Here is an 18,261-nt window from a genome sequence, read left to right on the forward strand (position 1 = left end):
GAGAATTATGGAAAGTGAGAAAGGGCAAATGAGATGTGCAAGAACTTCTAGAGAGGAGAATCTTAGGTAGGATTTAGTCCTATTCCATCTGATCATCTATCATATTTGAAAGGCAAAATTACACGGTACATGTAATTCCCTTTTTCACAGGTAACATCCAGCTGTCTGAGTGCTAACATCTGAATGCTTACACTGCAAAGACAAAAAGTACAGATTTTCTGACTGCGAGCCTATAAAAGTTTTGGGTAAGTAACACCTGACATTTTCCTTTCAAAAGTAAGCGAGACGAAGCTGTAATATAGGCTGAATAAATAGAGAAAGGAGGCAGAATGTCACCATTGTGGAGGTGGGAGAGACCAGCATGACCTGACACCTGGTTATTTCTTGCTTTTGACGAGGTCGCAAATGTTAGGCAGATATTGGATTCCCACGAGGGCTGGATAGGAATGCTGGGGCGGAATTAGAATGGCCACAAGACGGCTGGAACAGGCGTCCTAATGAAGCCTCTCGATCCCACTGCGAAAGTGACCCATTTTTTTCCCACTTCTCTCTCTTCTTTTTCTCCCTCTTACTGATATACATGCCCTAAATTCTTAACAGGAAGGAATATGCATAAATTTAATTAAAATGAGTAAAATTATTGGAATAGATAGTGAAATCTCTTCTCTCTGAACCATTAGTCCTTGTGTTTGTTTGGACTACGGGGGGTGTAGTGTGTGATGGGGGTCAGTTTTCATTCCCAGCAGAAAATGTCACAATAGTAAATTCCAATAACACAAATGAACTTTTACTTTAAAGGACAAGACTGAATTAAAAAAAATGTTTTAACTCTGTGTGTGTATGTTTAGATGTGGTAAAGTATCAATCCTTTCCTCGTTTTAAACTTTCCTGTGGCTTTTTTGGTGATTTTTATTTTGAGGGGGGGGAACACTGAAAAGATTCAGGAAGGTTTAAAACAGAAAACCGTGGGAACTGGTCCAAACTGCAAACCCCTTTAAGATAGCAGGGATTTTATTAAATACCTTGCAATTACCTGAAGCAACTGATTATACACTAGTCAGACACTGTCTGCAAGAGCACAATGATGTTAGCTGAACAAAAGATAATCTACTTGCATGCTCACAGCACGGTTCTTTGACCATAAGATGTTGAGTTTTAATTTATCTTTCTGCTTGGTCTGTTCTTGTCAATGTACAGCTCCAAAAACAACGAATTACTGGCACACATCCAATAAGTGATGAAAAGGAAAATCTTTCTTTATATCCTTTTTCTTCCTTCTTTTATCCTGCCTATTTCGTAGGCGTCATGCTTTTGCACATTTATGAGAACACCCAAGTTGGCTAGATTCTGCGTGACGTCTGTGTTTGTCATTATGCAGATGACTGCATATCCAACAATTTGTCATGACTGCAGAGGCTTGATTAGCGTGGAAAGCAGACTCAAAATACATCTCTCTGAAGACTCTAATCTATTATCTAAAAAAAGTGTCCTTAAAGTGAACCCTAAGCAGGCACCATAATAAGAATAAATGCCACCAACAACATAAATAAGTACGATTGGCATCTTACTCAAAACACTGATGCTAAGAAAAGCCTTTCCATCCTCTTTTACATGCAGAATTTGGTCTGTTTTGTTGGCCCTGACAGAGCAAACAAAGTAGTACCCCTGGAAAGCGCGGGGGCAGTGTTGACCAGTGCGACCCACGGAAGGAACAAAGCAGAAAAAGTCACGTATTTAATGGCAGTACAGACCACCACCTTCTACTGTGCTGTCTCTTTTATGTCTCTTTTATGTCTCTTTCTGAGGATGTACATCAGGGATCACCAACTCCGGACCTCTTGAACCACTGTCCTGCAGGCTTTCAACATGTCCATGCACTAATGGGTCGTTGAGGGCTGGTGAGGGCCAGGTGTGTTGCAGCAGGGACACATTGAAAACCTGCATGTTGGCGATCCCTGATGTACATTATCTGATCTCATCCATCATTGCCATGTTTGCTGTTGTCTGAAATTGACGTCGGAACTTGCAGGTGAACTTTGAACTCTGAAATCCCCTCTGGTGGATGTATTTGCAAATCACCATGCAGTGTAAGGAAAGCATGTATGTATGAGGGCAATGGCTTTTGAAACAGACATACCTAACTTCATAAATTGGCCTTTAGGGCTTGTTTCAGAAGATCTACATCCCATGCACTAACTTTTGAGATTTGCCCTTATGTTACTTGACCTGTAACAGCTGGGGATCTATAGATCTCGCTGCCAGCAAAAAACTTTGTTATGGAATTAAGCATGAAAACTTATCACAAGGCCATTCTGAGAATATTCTGAGACAAATAAGTGCAGTCATGATATGTAATTCCTCTTCACCATGGAGTTCATTTATAACAGCAACAGGGCAGGGCACAAATATGCTCAGTTTCCACACATTTAACTTTTGAAACTAATTAGACATCATACACAGGAGTTGCACAATTGAACACGAAACTCCTACCTTAAATAGACACAACTGAAGTTGTGATATCCTATGATACCACTTTTTCACTATCTCCTCAACTCAGCAAATTATTAATTTGCCATTTATTCCACATGTCCTTCTAAAACAGTGTCATTCTGGGGTTTGTACTGAAAGATAAAATTACATACACAGATATAAACCTCACAGCAATATTGTTTAAAAGCGACAGATGGAACAAATGCTAAATAAGATATTTTGCTAAGTTTTGGAAGCCAGTGAAAAAGAGGCTTGCTAATTGGGATGCCATGACTTCAGTTCTGTTCATTTAAGTAAGAATATTTGATATACAGACGAAAAGAGAGTTTGGTTTCTCTTTTTTTTATAGTTGTGAAAAGTCTGTTTTAGTGGTAATACAGGGGAACATTTTTCATTAGCCATGTTAGCTATGTAACATTACACTAGCTCTGAATTAATCCCAAATGATCTTTTTTGTGTGTGTTTAAAGATGCAGCAGTTATATGTTGAGGTTTTTAAAAACATTTTTGACATAGCTTAGCCAACTTCTTAATAACATTACAGATTACTTTGGGATTAATTAGCAAAAAATTTTTAAAGTAATGTTCTATGACAAGTTATGTAACAAGCAGATGAATACTCTTCTTAATAATCTTGTACAACACAGAAACAGACATATTTTTACACATATTAATACATGGGTTTCTAAGATTTTTCTGATTTCACACTTTGGTGGCAAGCTGTGGATATTTTCTGCTCTGATGGCATTCCCTTTTCCCATCAGGAAGGACAAGCAGATTACTCCTGTCACTGCTCCTGTAGCTGCACAATTGTGCATGTGTGCGTGTGCACACTTGTGTTTGTTTCTTCTTGAGTATCTGCCGTCATCCAGTTGGTGAAAAACGAGGTGCATATAACTCATCCAGAGAGGTAGTCACTAATAGGATAGAGGCTGCTCCCTTTTTCACTACCCCAGTGCTCACAGACACATGACTTGCACACATAGGCTACCACACACACACACACACACACACACACACACACACACACACACACACACACACACACACACACACACTTCCACAGGAATGAGCTATGGCCTTATTACCCAACTCACTTCCTTGCAGCCAGTGTCCTCCCGTAAAAAAACCACAACATTCTTCCTATCCATCCATCCATCCATCCATCCATCCATCCATCCATCCATCCATCCATCCATCCATCTATCCATTTTTTCTGTCTTTTCAGTCCCCACCTTTTTCCAGGACTTCCAATACTTCTCCCAGCTATTCTTTACCATTCCCCCATTTGCAACACTTAATTTCTTCACCTCATTCATTCCTTTACTCCACACCTCTCATCAATCCCCCCACACCCCTCATTTGGCACTTCTTTCTCTCCCCACCTCCAGCACCATGCATTAAAATAACCTCTTACACACCTCTTTCCCTCTCATGGCTCCTACCTGACTTGATGAGATCCTTTTTTCCTTTTACTTTTACCCCCCACTCTTCTTTCTGCTCAAGTCCCACCTTAACCTGACCCACCCCTCTCCTTGCATTTCCATTTCCATTCCTCTCCATACTCCTCTAAACTTTCATCATACGCCACTCCACTTGATCTATTAATCTCTCTCTGTTCTTCTGCAGTCTTCCTTTTCCCCTTGGCTCCTTTCCTCCCATCTTCCCTCCCTCCCATGTTTTTCTCACCCTATTTTTCCACCTCTCCAAGCCTCAGCACCTGCTGCTGACGCTATCTAGACTGGCAATAAAATAAGGATGGAGAGAAGAAGGGGGTGGATGGGAGACAACACAAGTAAGGTGTATGAAAATAGGAAGATAAAAAGAAATAAAAACTGAGAACTGTGTATGAAAGGAAAAGTTTGATGCAAAAGATAAGTGGCTTGAAGATTTGAAGATGGCATGAAAGCATTTAGAGATACTGTATAAAGTTCATGATGTAAAATGGCCTAATCCATATTTAGAAGAAAAAAGTGCTAACATTTCATTGTGGTTCTTTCACAGTTGTCACTTTCTCTTTTCTCCCCCCGTCTAAACTGTTTGACTTCAACCAGAGAAAACAACAGCAATCATTTTCTGCTGATCCCTGCTTCACATCCAGGGAACACCTCTGTCCACCCATCTCTAATTATTTTTGATTTCTGCAAGCGATCTGACAGCGCACACACTTTACAAACTGATTCAACGTCAGAGAACATGACATACAGGGATGTTTTCAGCTTCATCTTTATGAGAGGCATGAATGAAATTTGTGGCATTGGGCCTGTCATGCTATGAATATTTGTGGTAGGAGAGGAAGAAGGACACAGGAAGTGAAATTGTGATGAGGGAAATGAGGACAAGCAGATGCTAGATTACCTCTTTACGTGACAGTTTTACACACACACATGCTCACAGTTTAGTTTGATGGTCTCCATGTTTGTGTGATTCAGAGTGTTATGTGTGCTTGACAGGAGGAGGTGTCCTGCGTGACTGTAGCAGGATGTGATAATTAACCTTTCTCCTGCTGAGAAGAGCTATTAAAGCTGAGGCTGTAAACGAGTTTTACCACAAACACATTACATTACACATCTTAAGTTGCTGCTGTACATAAAGAGGGAAATTGTTAACTGGACAGGTTCATGCAGTGGCCAGTCTGCTAGTTTACGTCTATGTACTGCATATCTTTCCATTGTATTTATGTTCTTACCCACATTTACCCACACCAACTTTAAATCTATGTTCAACTATGCTACAACAAGAGAAGTGTTCCGATTTTTAATCAAGCAGAATTATTCAAGCCCCCAACCCCCTCCCCAATAATATCAGCTGACATCCAACTCATCAGTTGGCTAATTTTTACCTTTTCATCTTTTCTTCTCGCCTGCCATCTGGAGCGATGAAAGTTTCTAGACTGACTGACAGCTTCACAATTTCACAGCACAATGCACACATGCACATAGATTTGACCAAGATTCCTGCGTGATCCATTACAAGTAATAGACCAACATTTTACATTTTACTTCTGTATATTCACAGAATACTGATTAAAATGTCAAAAATTAAAAAGCAGCAATTATTGGGCAAAATGACATGCTGGTTTAATATTACAAATAGACTTTTAGTAGACAAATAGTCACATCTTGTGAAAAATACAGATTATAGCGACCTACAGTGTGATGACATGAGACATGACCTCTAGTGGTAGCAGGAGCAATAACATGTGACGTGTAAAAGTGACGTCCATTAGTGACAGTTTAAAAAAGAATGTATTTTATCTCTAATCATGACTCCAACAAAGTAGCTTTGATTTCTAACCCTACCTCTAAGCCTAACCCGCCTAAAACCAGCCAGGAAGTAACAAAGATCACTTCTTGCTGTCCACAGTTGAAAGCAAATGTATGATTGAAAACCCTGCACATACAAGAACATTCCACTTCCCTTCCTGATATTTAATGTTTATTTTCGTATTCTTTCTTTATCTCCCTTTTTAAGTGGGGTTGTATTAAGTTTTTATGAGAAGTCAGTATATCACCTCCAAGAGACACTGGTTAGAGTACTTTAACCAGTGAATGGAATCAGAAGCTTGTCTGGCAGGCTAGCTAAAGCTAAAAGCTACTCTAGTGAGAGTTTATGGATGTTTGCAGTGCATCACTTTAGCAAAACAGTTGTTTACATTTTCTCAGCTTCTGAGAGTAGCAACATGATCTATGACCTATGATACATTCAAAAATAGTCTGGTTTGCAACGCTGTTCAGTGAAACAGATCATGTTAACCTCACGCTTGTCACAATTATAACATAGCTTTCACTCAAGCTACGAAATTTTAGGTTTGAGTTGTTTTTGAATGATTAAAAAAAATGTATTTTCTGATGGTCTTCCTGTGAGTAGCTTTTAGCTTTAGCTTAATTCTTTAAAAAGGGAGTAATCTGACCAGTGCCTATTGCAGGTAAGATACTGAAAACACACAACCCAAACTACAAAAAAAACTAAACAAACAAGCAAACAGACTTTATGGTTTGTTCTCTAAGCACCTGAGAAATGTGTTCCTCTAATGTGGAAATCTTCATATGAGTCATGTTTCTCTCCTGCTGCTTATATGTGCAGTACTTTTAGAAGACACTATTATAACAATCCTAAATTTATAACATAATGTTGACTTCAATGCTGTCATTTGATGCTACTGAGAAATAACAAAAACACTCTTCATAGTACCTGAACTGGGAGCAGCTATAGCTTTTTTTACATAGATGGCACAATAATGCTAAAAACATGACTGCCTTATTATGCAGGCAGTGCATGCCTTACATGAAAAGAATTTCGACGTCAGTTTTAGACAATGGCAAACATGGTGACGGTAGGGGAGATAATAATAATAATAATGCACATACTCAAGTGAGTTTTAGGACAAACCTGAGTTACTTCATAGAGAAAAGAGGTTTCAAAAGCTCACAGTGACAAAGAAAGTGGAGCAGCAGGGACTTCCTGCCACTTTATTCTCGCTGTTGTCATTGTACATGTAAATACAGATAAAAACACAGCACATGCTCTAATTTTGTTTGGGTCAGAAGATACTGCTTAAAAAATAGCATTTTATTATAGCAAAGCAGCCTTACAATGATGGTAAACACTGTACCTCTTTCTCATGTGCTTTTCAATTTTAATGTCAGATTTAGTTCACCGTCTTATAACAGGAGCAGAAAAATATATAAGGGCAGCTTAATTGGGAATTGGGCTCTATCAAGATATGTTATATGTAAACAAAGAATGCAAGAGAAGCAAACAGATGTAAAGGGCAGGTGCTAAGCAGAGTGGAAATATGGCTCAATGATGTAATTAATAAAATAAGAAACAAAAGTACATCAACTGGCAACATTTAGCTACTTTCTTTGTAGCAAATTTTAGCTTCATTCCATTAGAAATTGATGGCAGCACAGTGCTGGTGCCACATCGTGCATTTTGAGATGGTGGCAGACTATGTCTCTATCCACAAAAATAGTTGTGTGGCATAAATTATTAATACAGTTTGATAATATGCTAATTTATTTAAGCATAGTTTGGACACCCTTGACTTTAATCAGCACTACTGAACTTTGGCAGATTTTCACGTTGTGGTGTTCCTTAATGAAGGATAATTCTGCATTGATTGCATCCTGTCTCTTCTCAGAGCTCTCTTCTGATAGTGAAAGCCTGTCCGATGTTGACACTTGTCTTATCTATTGTTCTGACATTTTCCTTCTTTTTTGTCCTCGCTTCCTCCGATAATGTCCTCTTTCATTTCTTTACTGAAGCAGCCACTTTCAAGTTGGCCAATGCGTTAACCAGTTGCCGATGTGTGATGCCCTGGCATAAATAGCAGCTGTCCCATGATGCCCTGGGCTGGAAAATAAATGTTGTGAAGCAGAGTTTTTTCAGCCTCTGGACGATGCAGGGGCAGCAATGTCTCCAGGAATCTGCATAATGAATGTCAGTGTGCCATCAAAATGAGTCAGAAATGGTTGCAAAGTCCTATTCTAACCAATCACGGCTTTACAACTGATTGAATAAATTTGATTGACAAATGTCCGCTTCTGTTCTGCAGAGACTTCTTATCTGAAGCCACAGCTTCCCATTTATCTGATGTCAACTGAATGTGTCTGAGTAATGTTTGAATGAGCAAGTGGTGCTTTTCTCTAACATTAGCTGTATTCTGACCAGGCTGGACCTGATAAGTGGACAGGCATATAGCATCAGATTAATTTAGCTTCTGATCAGCAGTTCAGAGGAATTTGACAGATTGTTCTTATGAATAAATAACTGTTGTTAAAGAAAATCCTACTCTATGGTTTCCTTACAATAATAGACTACATTTCCCCAGTTGTCTTTGTATTTTTATAACATTTAGGTGAAATGAATGAGAAAAACTGCTTGAGCTGCAGCTTATGTTGTCTGTCTGGTTATTTTTAACTGCCTTCATCCACTATTGTCTTGTTAAACACAATATAGCATGATTATGATGAATTTCTATGTCAAAATGGCATATGAGAAAACTGTGACTATGAAGTTCTTGTGAGTTGTGCTACAGCCAATCATTTCACCTGCAGCGATGACAGTGAGGCCAGAAACCTGATGTTAAGTAAAGCATTACCTTTATTTAGTGTTAATAGCAACTTTTGCATGCTACAATGGTTGTTTTCCTTCTGTTATTCCATTTTATTCTAAACAATTTCTTATCAAGACCAGAACAGTTGAAACTGGTTTTTGAGCTGGAGACTAAATCTTTCTGTTAACTCTGCCCATCATGGAGGAGCTGAGGTCAGGCAGAGTTTAATCACATTGTACAGCAGCACTATGGGTTAGCAATGATTACATAATGTGGAGAATATTAAAAAAAAACTTGGCAAGTTATTTAGTAATGATAAAAAAGGAAAACTTTAAATGTTGTAGGTACAGAAAGAGAAAGGTTATAGATTAAAACAAGTTCAATTTGGACAGAGATAAATGGAAAATAAGAGGCAAACAAAACAAACAAACAAACAAAAAATACATGTTGAAAGTGGTGGATAACTGTAGAATACAACTGAGCATTTTGGCTCATTATTTATTTGATTAATATTGTTGTGTTGTGAAGGTAAACTGTAGACTTAACCCAAAACTCAACATTTGATGTTTTTTTTTGTCACCTACAACCTCAGAATAAAGCATCTCTTTACAGTTACCATAAATGAGAATATACAGTACTCAAAAAGTTAGGGATATTCCATTTTTTGTATGATTTCAGAATGTAGCTACAATATAACCATTATAGGTGATTTTAATTAGACTTTTTCTTAACATTTTATTGCTTAAGTACTAATGCAATAACATGCTGTTCTTTAACAAGATGATTACCAACAACACAAATGAGAGTCTAAACCATGAAATGGTTCAATCTTATAGCTAAACAATTCTCTTACTCACACTGTTCACATTTCGACATCATCAGACCAAGACGACACATGACAGGTTATTGAGACATTGATAATGTTTAATTGTTGTGGAATACCCACCACTGTTTTTAGGTTTTGTTTCAATAAATTGTTTGAGATGAAGAAATCATTGCATGATTCTACTCAAATGCAGCACATTTATAATGTAATATCAGTCTTTGTATCAGTGCATCAGTTTGTAAGTAGTGTATAAAGTTAATCCTTTAGGCACCAGAGATTTTACAGTTTTGGAGGCATACTATGAAAGAAAAAAAAAGAAAAAATGAACCAGAGTTTATGATCGTAGTAAAATTACTTGTCTAATTTTGTATTGTGGCATGACAGGTTGTCAGCTGTATTAGATTCCATACTTTTCACCATGAACTATGACATGATTTTCAACAGCAGCATCACTTTCATTGTTGCTAGATAACTACTCGTCATCCTCAGTAGGCAAATTTTCTCCTCCAGAATCAGAGATGGGTAATTGCTGAGAAAGTACACCATCAACAGCGAAAAAGCATTTCGATATGTTGCTGCTTTCTCTGTAATCCACTCTGCATCACCGACTATGAGCACTTCCTCATCTGCTCAGTATGGTGTCTTTCAAATGCGATTTCCTCATAAACTTTGAACAGACCCCCTCCCTCGCCTCCCCCACCCCACCCTCTCCTCTCTACCAATTGTGTTACGTTGAAGATTCATATGTCTACCATCTAGCAGGGGAAAGTTGTAACAGCTCTTTTTCTGGTCTGGTGCTTATTGAAATTTTGCCAGAGTTAATAAGGGTTAACTTGCTTCTTCAGTATCTGCAAAGCAGAACCAGCAAGGACATCAGTAAATAAACCATCTCATCTGATTCACATTCTAAAACACAAATTCCAACTAATCCATTTATCTTCCTTCTCTTCCTGCCACAATTGTCTTTTCATGCTTATCTTTACAGTGGGCTACATTTCATGTTGGTAATGCAGATCAAAGACAGCTGGAGAAAGGAGATCTGCAGCCTCCTGGTGTGTATTTGTGTGTGTATTTGAAAGTCAGAGTGAAAGAGAGAAGGTCAAAGTGGATGAACAATAAGTCTGCTGAACGTTCAGATATCTTAAGTTATCAAGGATTAAATCCACTGGCTGCTCTTTCACTTTTTGGATCCAACCAGCACAAAAAGGTCATATTTCCTATACAGTTTAACACAAACCCAATCGGCCCTCTCATCAGCACCAACTGCTTATAGCACCTACAGTAAATCCCCCATCATGACTGTTATAATATTCATTTAATGATGAAATGATAAAGAGAGAAGGCAATGCAACTGCCTGACATACAGTAAATGTATTTATCAACTAAGATAAAGTGCACTAGAAATATCAGTAAATACAAAGTCATTGTACTTTAGAATGAGACTTGTAAAGATTTACATGCACAAGAAAGAAACAAAAGTGTAAAGTGAGAGCCAACATGGCAGATGGGGCAGCAGTAGAGTGGCATATGACTTAGTGCCCCGAGTGTCTCCAGTTGCAGCATGCCGGCCAAACCTTAGCCACTAATGAGGCTCTACACAAAGTCCCAACAGAGCACACTCCAAACACTGACCCAGACACACACACACAAGGACGTAGACTAAGTCTTAGATGTAGGCACATGCCTTCAGAAACACAGTTTTACACAACCTTGGGCAACAAAGCAAACATAAACTACACTAAGAAGCACACTAACATGGCATCTGTGTTCAGTTAAAACCTCCTTAACTTCTTCGCCCGATTGGCGTCCTCCATTGCTTGCTTGTGGGAGATCTGGATAAAATTTCACTTCAATTACTGATGACAGGGTGCAGGGTTCCATATCACAGCCTATACAATTAATAAACTTTTAAATTAGCTTTCTATATTTTTTACTACTTTGTAAAGTTCTATGTTTTTAGTATGTTTTAGTAAAGTTCGCCCAGGCTCACCCAAATTGGACAAATAAAATTGAAAAACACTACACCTGTTCTGTTGAGTCTGAATTTCAGCTGCAACATTCAAATGCTATGGGTCAGAATTTAGTGTAAACAATGTGAAAGCAATGATTGCGTCTGCCTTTTAACAACATTTAGGCTGGTGGTTGTGCTGTAATTGTCTGGGATATTTTCTTGGCACACTTTGGGCCGCTTAATACTAACTAAACATCAATCTGACACCACAGCCTACCCGAGGACTGCTGCTGACCCTGTCCATCCCTTAAGGACCATAGTGTACCACCTTGTTTTATCTATGCCTCCAAGAATTAAGTCAGTTCTGAAGGCAAAAGAGGGTTCAACTCAGAAGGTGGACCTAATAAAGGGGCCATTGAATGTGCTTCTGTAGTAGTGTAAAAACACTTTAAATCTTTGTTACAGCTCTATAATCTCTGTATAACTGTTACTAAACAGCACATTTGAAATATATAAAAAATACTTTCTTTGCACACATACTTTTTCTATTTATTAAATTATTAAAGTATGTTTATTAATATTATATTTATTGTATTACACATGTAACTGTAATTTTTTTTTTACCATAGTGTTACTGCATTAGCATATAAACCCCCCACAGTTTAATGTAATATTCTAAATATCTATTTAAATGGAAAGAATGATAAAATCTTTACTGTAATCTTTCTTCTTTTTTCATGTACATGAAAAAGGGGGGTTTCCAACAGAATGTGGATGTGTGTAGTGGATGTGTAAAATTGTTGTTTAGTGTTTTGAACCAGTTATCTATTGGTGTAGAGAGAATCATGGAGACAAAGTAGTTAATCTGGGTTAGGGTCTTAATTTTGAAATTCTTTCATGGAGAGTTTAGTCCAGCACTTATAGTCACCTTCAATTTTCTTAAAGACCCACTCCAATGCTTATTTGTAACTATTTAAGATGTTGTCAGTGGTCTTTAAATTGTGATTATGAAGTTTTTGTTAAAAATTACAAAACCTGTGCCCTTTTCCAGGACTCTGCTTCTAAATTCCAGTAGCTCATTAGCAATTTGCCTCTGCGTTGTGGGCAGTCTGCGCTGCTCAGTGCCGTCCACCGTGGGCTCCCAACAACCCCACCTTGCCACCCCTCCTGTCGATATGTGCAGGCTCTGCATGCTAGTGCACAGACCAATCATTAGCGGTGCAAAAAAAAAAAATAAAAAAAAAAAAAAAATAAATAAATAAATAAAATTTTAAAAAAGGCATGTAACATAGGAGCTATGCTGACCCATGTCTTCCTTGAAGTGTTGACTGCAAACCAACGTGTGGTTTGTTATATTGTGATGACCAACAAACCTAATCCATTGCTCTCTCACAGCAAAGTTTTTTGGTAAATAATGAAAGCTAACGTGATTAGCAACCCGCTACTGCACATAGGTGCCGATCCGCCAACTCTTCATCCTTAGAGTCAGAACGGGCGGAGAGGGCGGGGCAGGAGCATGTGGCCTCGCCCTGTGGGTTTATGACGTGTAAATGCAGGTCTGTCGAAGCTCACCTTTTTCTGCCCTCCATTGGTTCACAATGATTTAAATGCAGAAATACTCTGAAAAGCCATTTTGATAAAAAAATTCACAAGATATGTTCTCTAGCATTAGAAAAATACCACATGGCCATGTGAACAACATGAAAAACATGATTTTCACCAGAGTGGGTCTTGAAGGAAAGAAGTGTAATTAGGTTTAAACAGCTCAGACAGCCTGAGGTAAATACTGATACCTTGGTATTTGATATTGTTAGTGCAAAGAGGGAGGCTGGAGTTCCGAGCTTTAGAGTCCCAAACAACATCTCAGAGAGGTAGTAGGTAGTTGATTTATTCCAGTTTTTAGTGTAATAAGAGATAATTGAAAAAGTATTGATATTTAAAGATTCTTGAAGTGATGCAAATGTATTATGTAGATAAAGTAATAAATCATCTGCATATAAACTGACTTTGTGATCTGTGTCTGCTATTTGAATTCCTTGGATTTTTTTATTTTGTCATATAGCTGCTGTGAGGGGGTTCAATGAAGACTACAAAAAGGGAGGGCGAGACTGGGCATCCTTGTCTGGCCTCTTGATGCAGTGTGATAAAAGCACAACTAACTTAACATAACTTTCCAACAATCTATATTAATCTTTATTAATTTATCTTTCTTAAATATTTATTTACAGTGCAACAATATTATTTCACTTTGTGGGTTAATAAAGTAATATTCAGTGCAATATGTTAGAAAATGATGCAGGCACACTTATTCCCAATTAGCATTGAATAACATGTTGTATAACCACAAAAAGAATAGCTAAATTGTTATTTGTAATTTATTGATGCTGATACTCAGAAAATAAGAATATTTAATAAGATATTTCTATACAGCAGCAGGGATGAGGAGTGCAAAATTAAACAAAGCAAGTTTAAATCTCTTAAATCTTGTCAGACATGCCTGCATCATTGAAATGACATTTAGACTTTAACAAGAGGATTATTTTTTAATTCAAAACAGAAAAAAATAAAATAAAAATTTCCATTACCCTTTAAAATGCTGAAAAAACCCCCAAAATAAACCAAGCTGAGCATGGCGAATCAGGGGTGCCCTAAGGGGGAGATTGTTATCTATTGACATCATGATGCAGTGCAGCAGGGCTTCAAAGCACACCGTCTATTGTCTCTGCACAAAAAATCCAGTGTCACCGAATAAAAGTGAAGCTGGCACAAAATCTTAATCTACTGATTCATGTACACAGAATGAATTTCTCAGTATTTGTGTGCTAATGGACTACACAAGGAGAACACACAGGAATCCAGTTTTAAAGCATTTTCTCCAATTGTCACGAAATAACTGTTTTTTATCATGAAATTTAAGCTGTGTTTTTAAAGTAAGTTTATTATTAATAATCACTTTTGTTGCTGTTTGTTGCTATTTTCTTGCCTTTTCAGCCATTGTTTGGTATGATTTAGACACCAAAATCTTCATAATTAAGATTGAGAATTTAAAAGTATGTGGTTCATTTTAGGAAAACTGCACAAAAATATCCATTTTTTGAATTGCCAGCTTACAAACCCCATGGCCTTGACTAAATACACAAGGCATTATGTAGCTATTTTATTGAAACATGCAAACACAAATACAAATGCAGTACATAAGGGTAAAAGTGTGAAAGTCAATATTTGATATGACTATGTTTTTTTTTCTTCAACACAGACTGAACTCTTTTAGTCAATCTTTCTTGTAATTTCTTTAAGTAATCTTCAGGAATAGTTTTCAAGGCTTCTTGAAGGACATTTCAAAGCTCTTTGGATGTTGGCTGCCTTTTGTTCCATTTTCTGTCAAGATGATCCCGCTCTGCTTCAATAATGTTGAGGTCTGGGCACTAGGGAGGATTCATCACTCCATTAGACCTGTTGTCTCTGATTTTCAGTCCAGTTCTTGTGTCATGTGGTATACCTCAGTCTTTTCTCCCTGTTTCCCAGAATGGCTTTTTGTTAGCCACCTTTCCATGGAGACCCCTGATGAGGCTTCAGTAAACTGTAGCTAGATCAAGTGAAGAACTACATGTATATTACAGGTCCAGTGACAGGTCTTTGCTGGGTTATTTTCTTTTCAATTCTTGAAAGGACATCATTTTCAGAATCTATTGATCTATTGTAGATCTTTGAAGATTTTACGCATACACTGTGCACAGATATGTCAACCTTTTTGCTCTTAGCTTTCTAATGATAAACTTGATGGCGCAAAAATATATTATTCTATACCTGTTAAACTGTGTTATATTTGGTGTGTTGTGTCTTTGCAACAGGGTGCAGGTTACAAAATGCCCACCGATGAAAATTAAATAGGTTCTTTATCAAGTTGTGTCATGAATAAAGACAGCACTGACTGCAGTTAAGAGGCTCAGATGGGTCAAGTTAGCTTGACCTGACCATTTAATTGGAGCACCATCCCCGTCCAAAAATTGCCCTACATGCATGAGAGTTATCACTGGAATCCGGCCAATACCACAACACTGTGGACCTGTGTGACAAAAATAATCCACACATCCTGCTACTTCCAACTGTTTATATGGGAAATAATTATATGTACAAGCAAAGGTGAACTCACTAAACAGACACTGTCTTAAAGACACTTCAACAGTAAATATTCAAAAACATGAACACTGATTTTGTCTGTGGTTAGTTGAGTATAAATCTATATGAGTTAAGCTCCAACCGTACTATCTGGGTGTGTCAGCCTAATTTTGAGAGCTTCGATTTCATACAATTTCAGACACACAAACATTTTTATATACTTTTTTGAGGGCCATTTGGTTAAGTTACCAGATTATTTCTTGTTTTATTTTGTTTGTTTTTTCAAGGGTCATGTAAACATACTAACTAGTTCATCATTTGAGTTTGGCACCTGTTTTATGCTTGAATAATTCAAAGATTGGAGTTAAAGCATAACTATATAACTTTCTGACCCTAAAAATATGTTTCTGACTGGTTTTGATGATACACTGACATATGTACATTCCTGGAGATGTACTTGCTGAGTAGTGAGGCTGAGAAACACCACTTTGCAACTTTGGGTTTCAGCCACACATTACACATTACAGTTGACTTTTGCTTTTGCTTGGCTCACACCCCAGCAACTGGATATTAACAGACTGGCCATTTTGAATGCACACTGAGGACATTAGGAAATTATCAGAGGAAGAGAAGAAAAGAAAGAGAGAAATGGACAGAAAAAGAGAGAAGACAAGAGTCAATATTGGACTGACTTTTACTGACTGGAGAGAGCTCACATAACAGACAGGATGCAGGATGGGTGCTAAATTAGCCTTCATTAAAGGAAATTTTGTCATTAAAAAAAGACTTTCTTCAAAAATGGCCGGGAATCAGGATTGGACAAAAAAAATGACTAAAAAGACAGCTGTGTCCAAACTCTGAAAAAAAAAAATTCTGGAGAATTATCAAGAAAACCTTGAAAGTCTGGCTCATTGGAAGCAAAATATAAATAAATTAGAAGTGACTCCAGACTTTTGCAAAGAAATGTGACTGAAAATCTTAAGCAGGTATGGTTCAACTTGTTTCTGAATATATTAAACAACTGAGGCTATATGAGGTCATAAGAGGTCATCAAGTAGGCTATTCATGAATTACATAAAAAACATTTGTCCTAATCTCTGACAGACATTCTTACAATGTTTTGAAAAAAAAAAACGTGGACACAGAGCATCCCCATTTACAATGTGTCTTGGCACCAAACAAAGAGGATGTAGCTTAACAACTGTAACTAAGCAACACCCCAAGAGAAATAAAAATTAAATTTAAAAATAGTTTATTTATACCAGAGAAAATTGCAATGTTGTAGTAGTTTTTTGTATTTATTTATTTTTAATGGGATGTATTTGAGTTTCCTGTTTATATTATGCAACAGTTGTAACACAAATTTTAACGGTTGTATTGGATGATATAAATCACTGGATGATTGTTGTAGTTTGCATATCGTAAAATGAAATTATATATCATGCAGCTCTTCACCCACAAAAAAATAACAGGAAAATTAAGAGGTGTCACTTTACTAAAAATATTATCTGTGATTAATCTAAATATATTTTTAACTTGACTGATAGCTTTTTTTTATTTGGTGATTTTTATATTTAAGCATGTAGTGTGGCTGATATAGCTGTTGGACCACTTAATCTACTCAGTCTACTGTGTTGCACTTCACAGTGGGTTAGACGTGTCAAATCTCAATAATGGGTCATGTATAATTACAAAACATTTGGAGAGGAGATGCAACGCTTTCAACCAGTAAAAAAAAACCACGCTGCATGCACGCCCACCTGCTCGCACTGTAACACTGAAGCCAGGCATCACACAGACACCATGTGTGCCCGAACAAAGGGTCAAAACCAGCAGTACAGCATTGTAGCACATTTCACCTTCTTTTCTAAACATTGGGAGTCTGTCAGCATTATAACATAACATCACAGCCTGAGAGTAATAAGTTTGAGATATACTACAGCTGAAACCTAAAGTCCATAAATAAACAATAACGGTGTCATTGCCTTTAAAACACTTTAAGTCCATCCCATAACCCTGCATCCCCCACATGGACCTTGTTATGACTAACAGCTTGTGACAGGCAGATTCAGTTGGAAGACCCTGTGGAAGGGGATTTATTGTTCTTTATTACAAGTTGTGCACATTGTGTGGAATTACATTACAACTCTGATGATATATCATGCTGAGTTAAAGTTTAAAGTCCTGTGCGCTGCTCTTGCTCTGCATCAACATCATCACGCTGATCTGAAATTATTTATTAATTGAAGTGAGAACTGAAATGTTTAATGCATGGTGTAAAAATCCCTTTTAGAAGTGTAACACTGGCTGTTGAGAGAGTTCCGTATACTTCGGATGCAGTGGGAGTGCTACCCACTGCACTCCCTCTTTATCTTAACACAGTGTTATTGTGTTTCAGAGAACAAGTTACAGCCAAACAAATTTTGAGGTCCCAGATTGTTTTGTGATACACACACTGTACTGAGTGGTGCTGGCGTGTCGTGTCATATGGTTAGAAAATCAGAGAAAGGATGAACATGAAAAGAGAAATACAAAATGAGACTCTTACCTTAAGAAGTACTTGAACACATCAAACTGCAAAGAGAAGGAAAGGGGGGCAGGAAGGGATGAGAGACAAAAGGTTGAAATTAGCCATCTTTACAGAAAAGAGAAACAGTTTTTTTTTTTTTTTGTTTTTTTTTAAAATTAGTCTATATATAGCGGGGATGTCCAAAGTTGTTCCTCGAGGGCCAATGTCATGCAGGTTTTAGATGATTGATGAGTCGACATGCTTGGGCAGAACTTGACAACAAGCTGTTGAGGATAGACATTTAAT

General features: G+C 37.5%; 1 protein-coding gene across 19 annotated transcripts in view; it reads right to left on the reverse strand.

Moving 5' to 3' along the window:
- ptprdb (protein tyrosine phosphatase receptor type Db) overlaps nt 1-18,261 on the reverse strand; it is a 194,011-nt gene that overhangs the window by 137,567 nt on the left and 38,183 nt on the right. For all 19 annotated transcript variants that reach the window (XM_041982822.1, XM_041982807.1, XM_041982820.1 and 16 more), the window contains exon 3: nt 17,995-18,020. The gene's annotated coding sequence lies outside the window, so the exon portion shown is untranslated. The remainder of the gene's footprint in view (nt 1-17,994; nt 18,021-18,261) is intronic.

This window comes from Melanotaenia boesemani, chromosome 4 (genome assembly GCF_017639745.1).
Source record: "Melanotaenia boesemani isolate fMelBoe1 chromosome 4, fMelBoe1.pri, whole genome shotgun sequence".
NCBI classification, from domain to species: Eukaryota; Metazoa; Chordata; class Actinopteri; order Atheriniformes; family Melanotaeniidae; genus Melanotaenia; species Melanotaenia boesemani.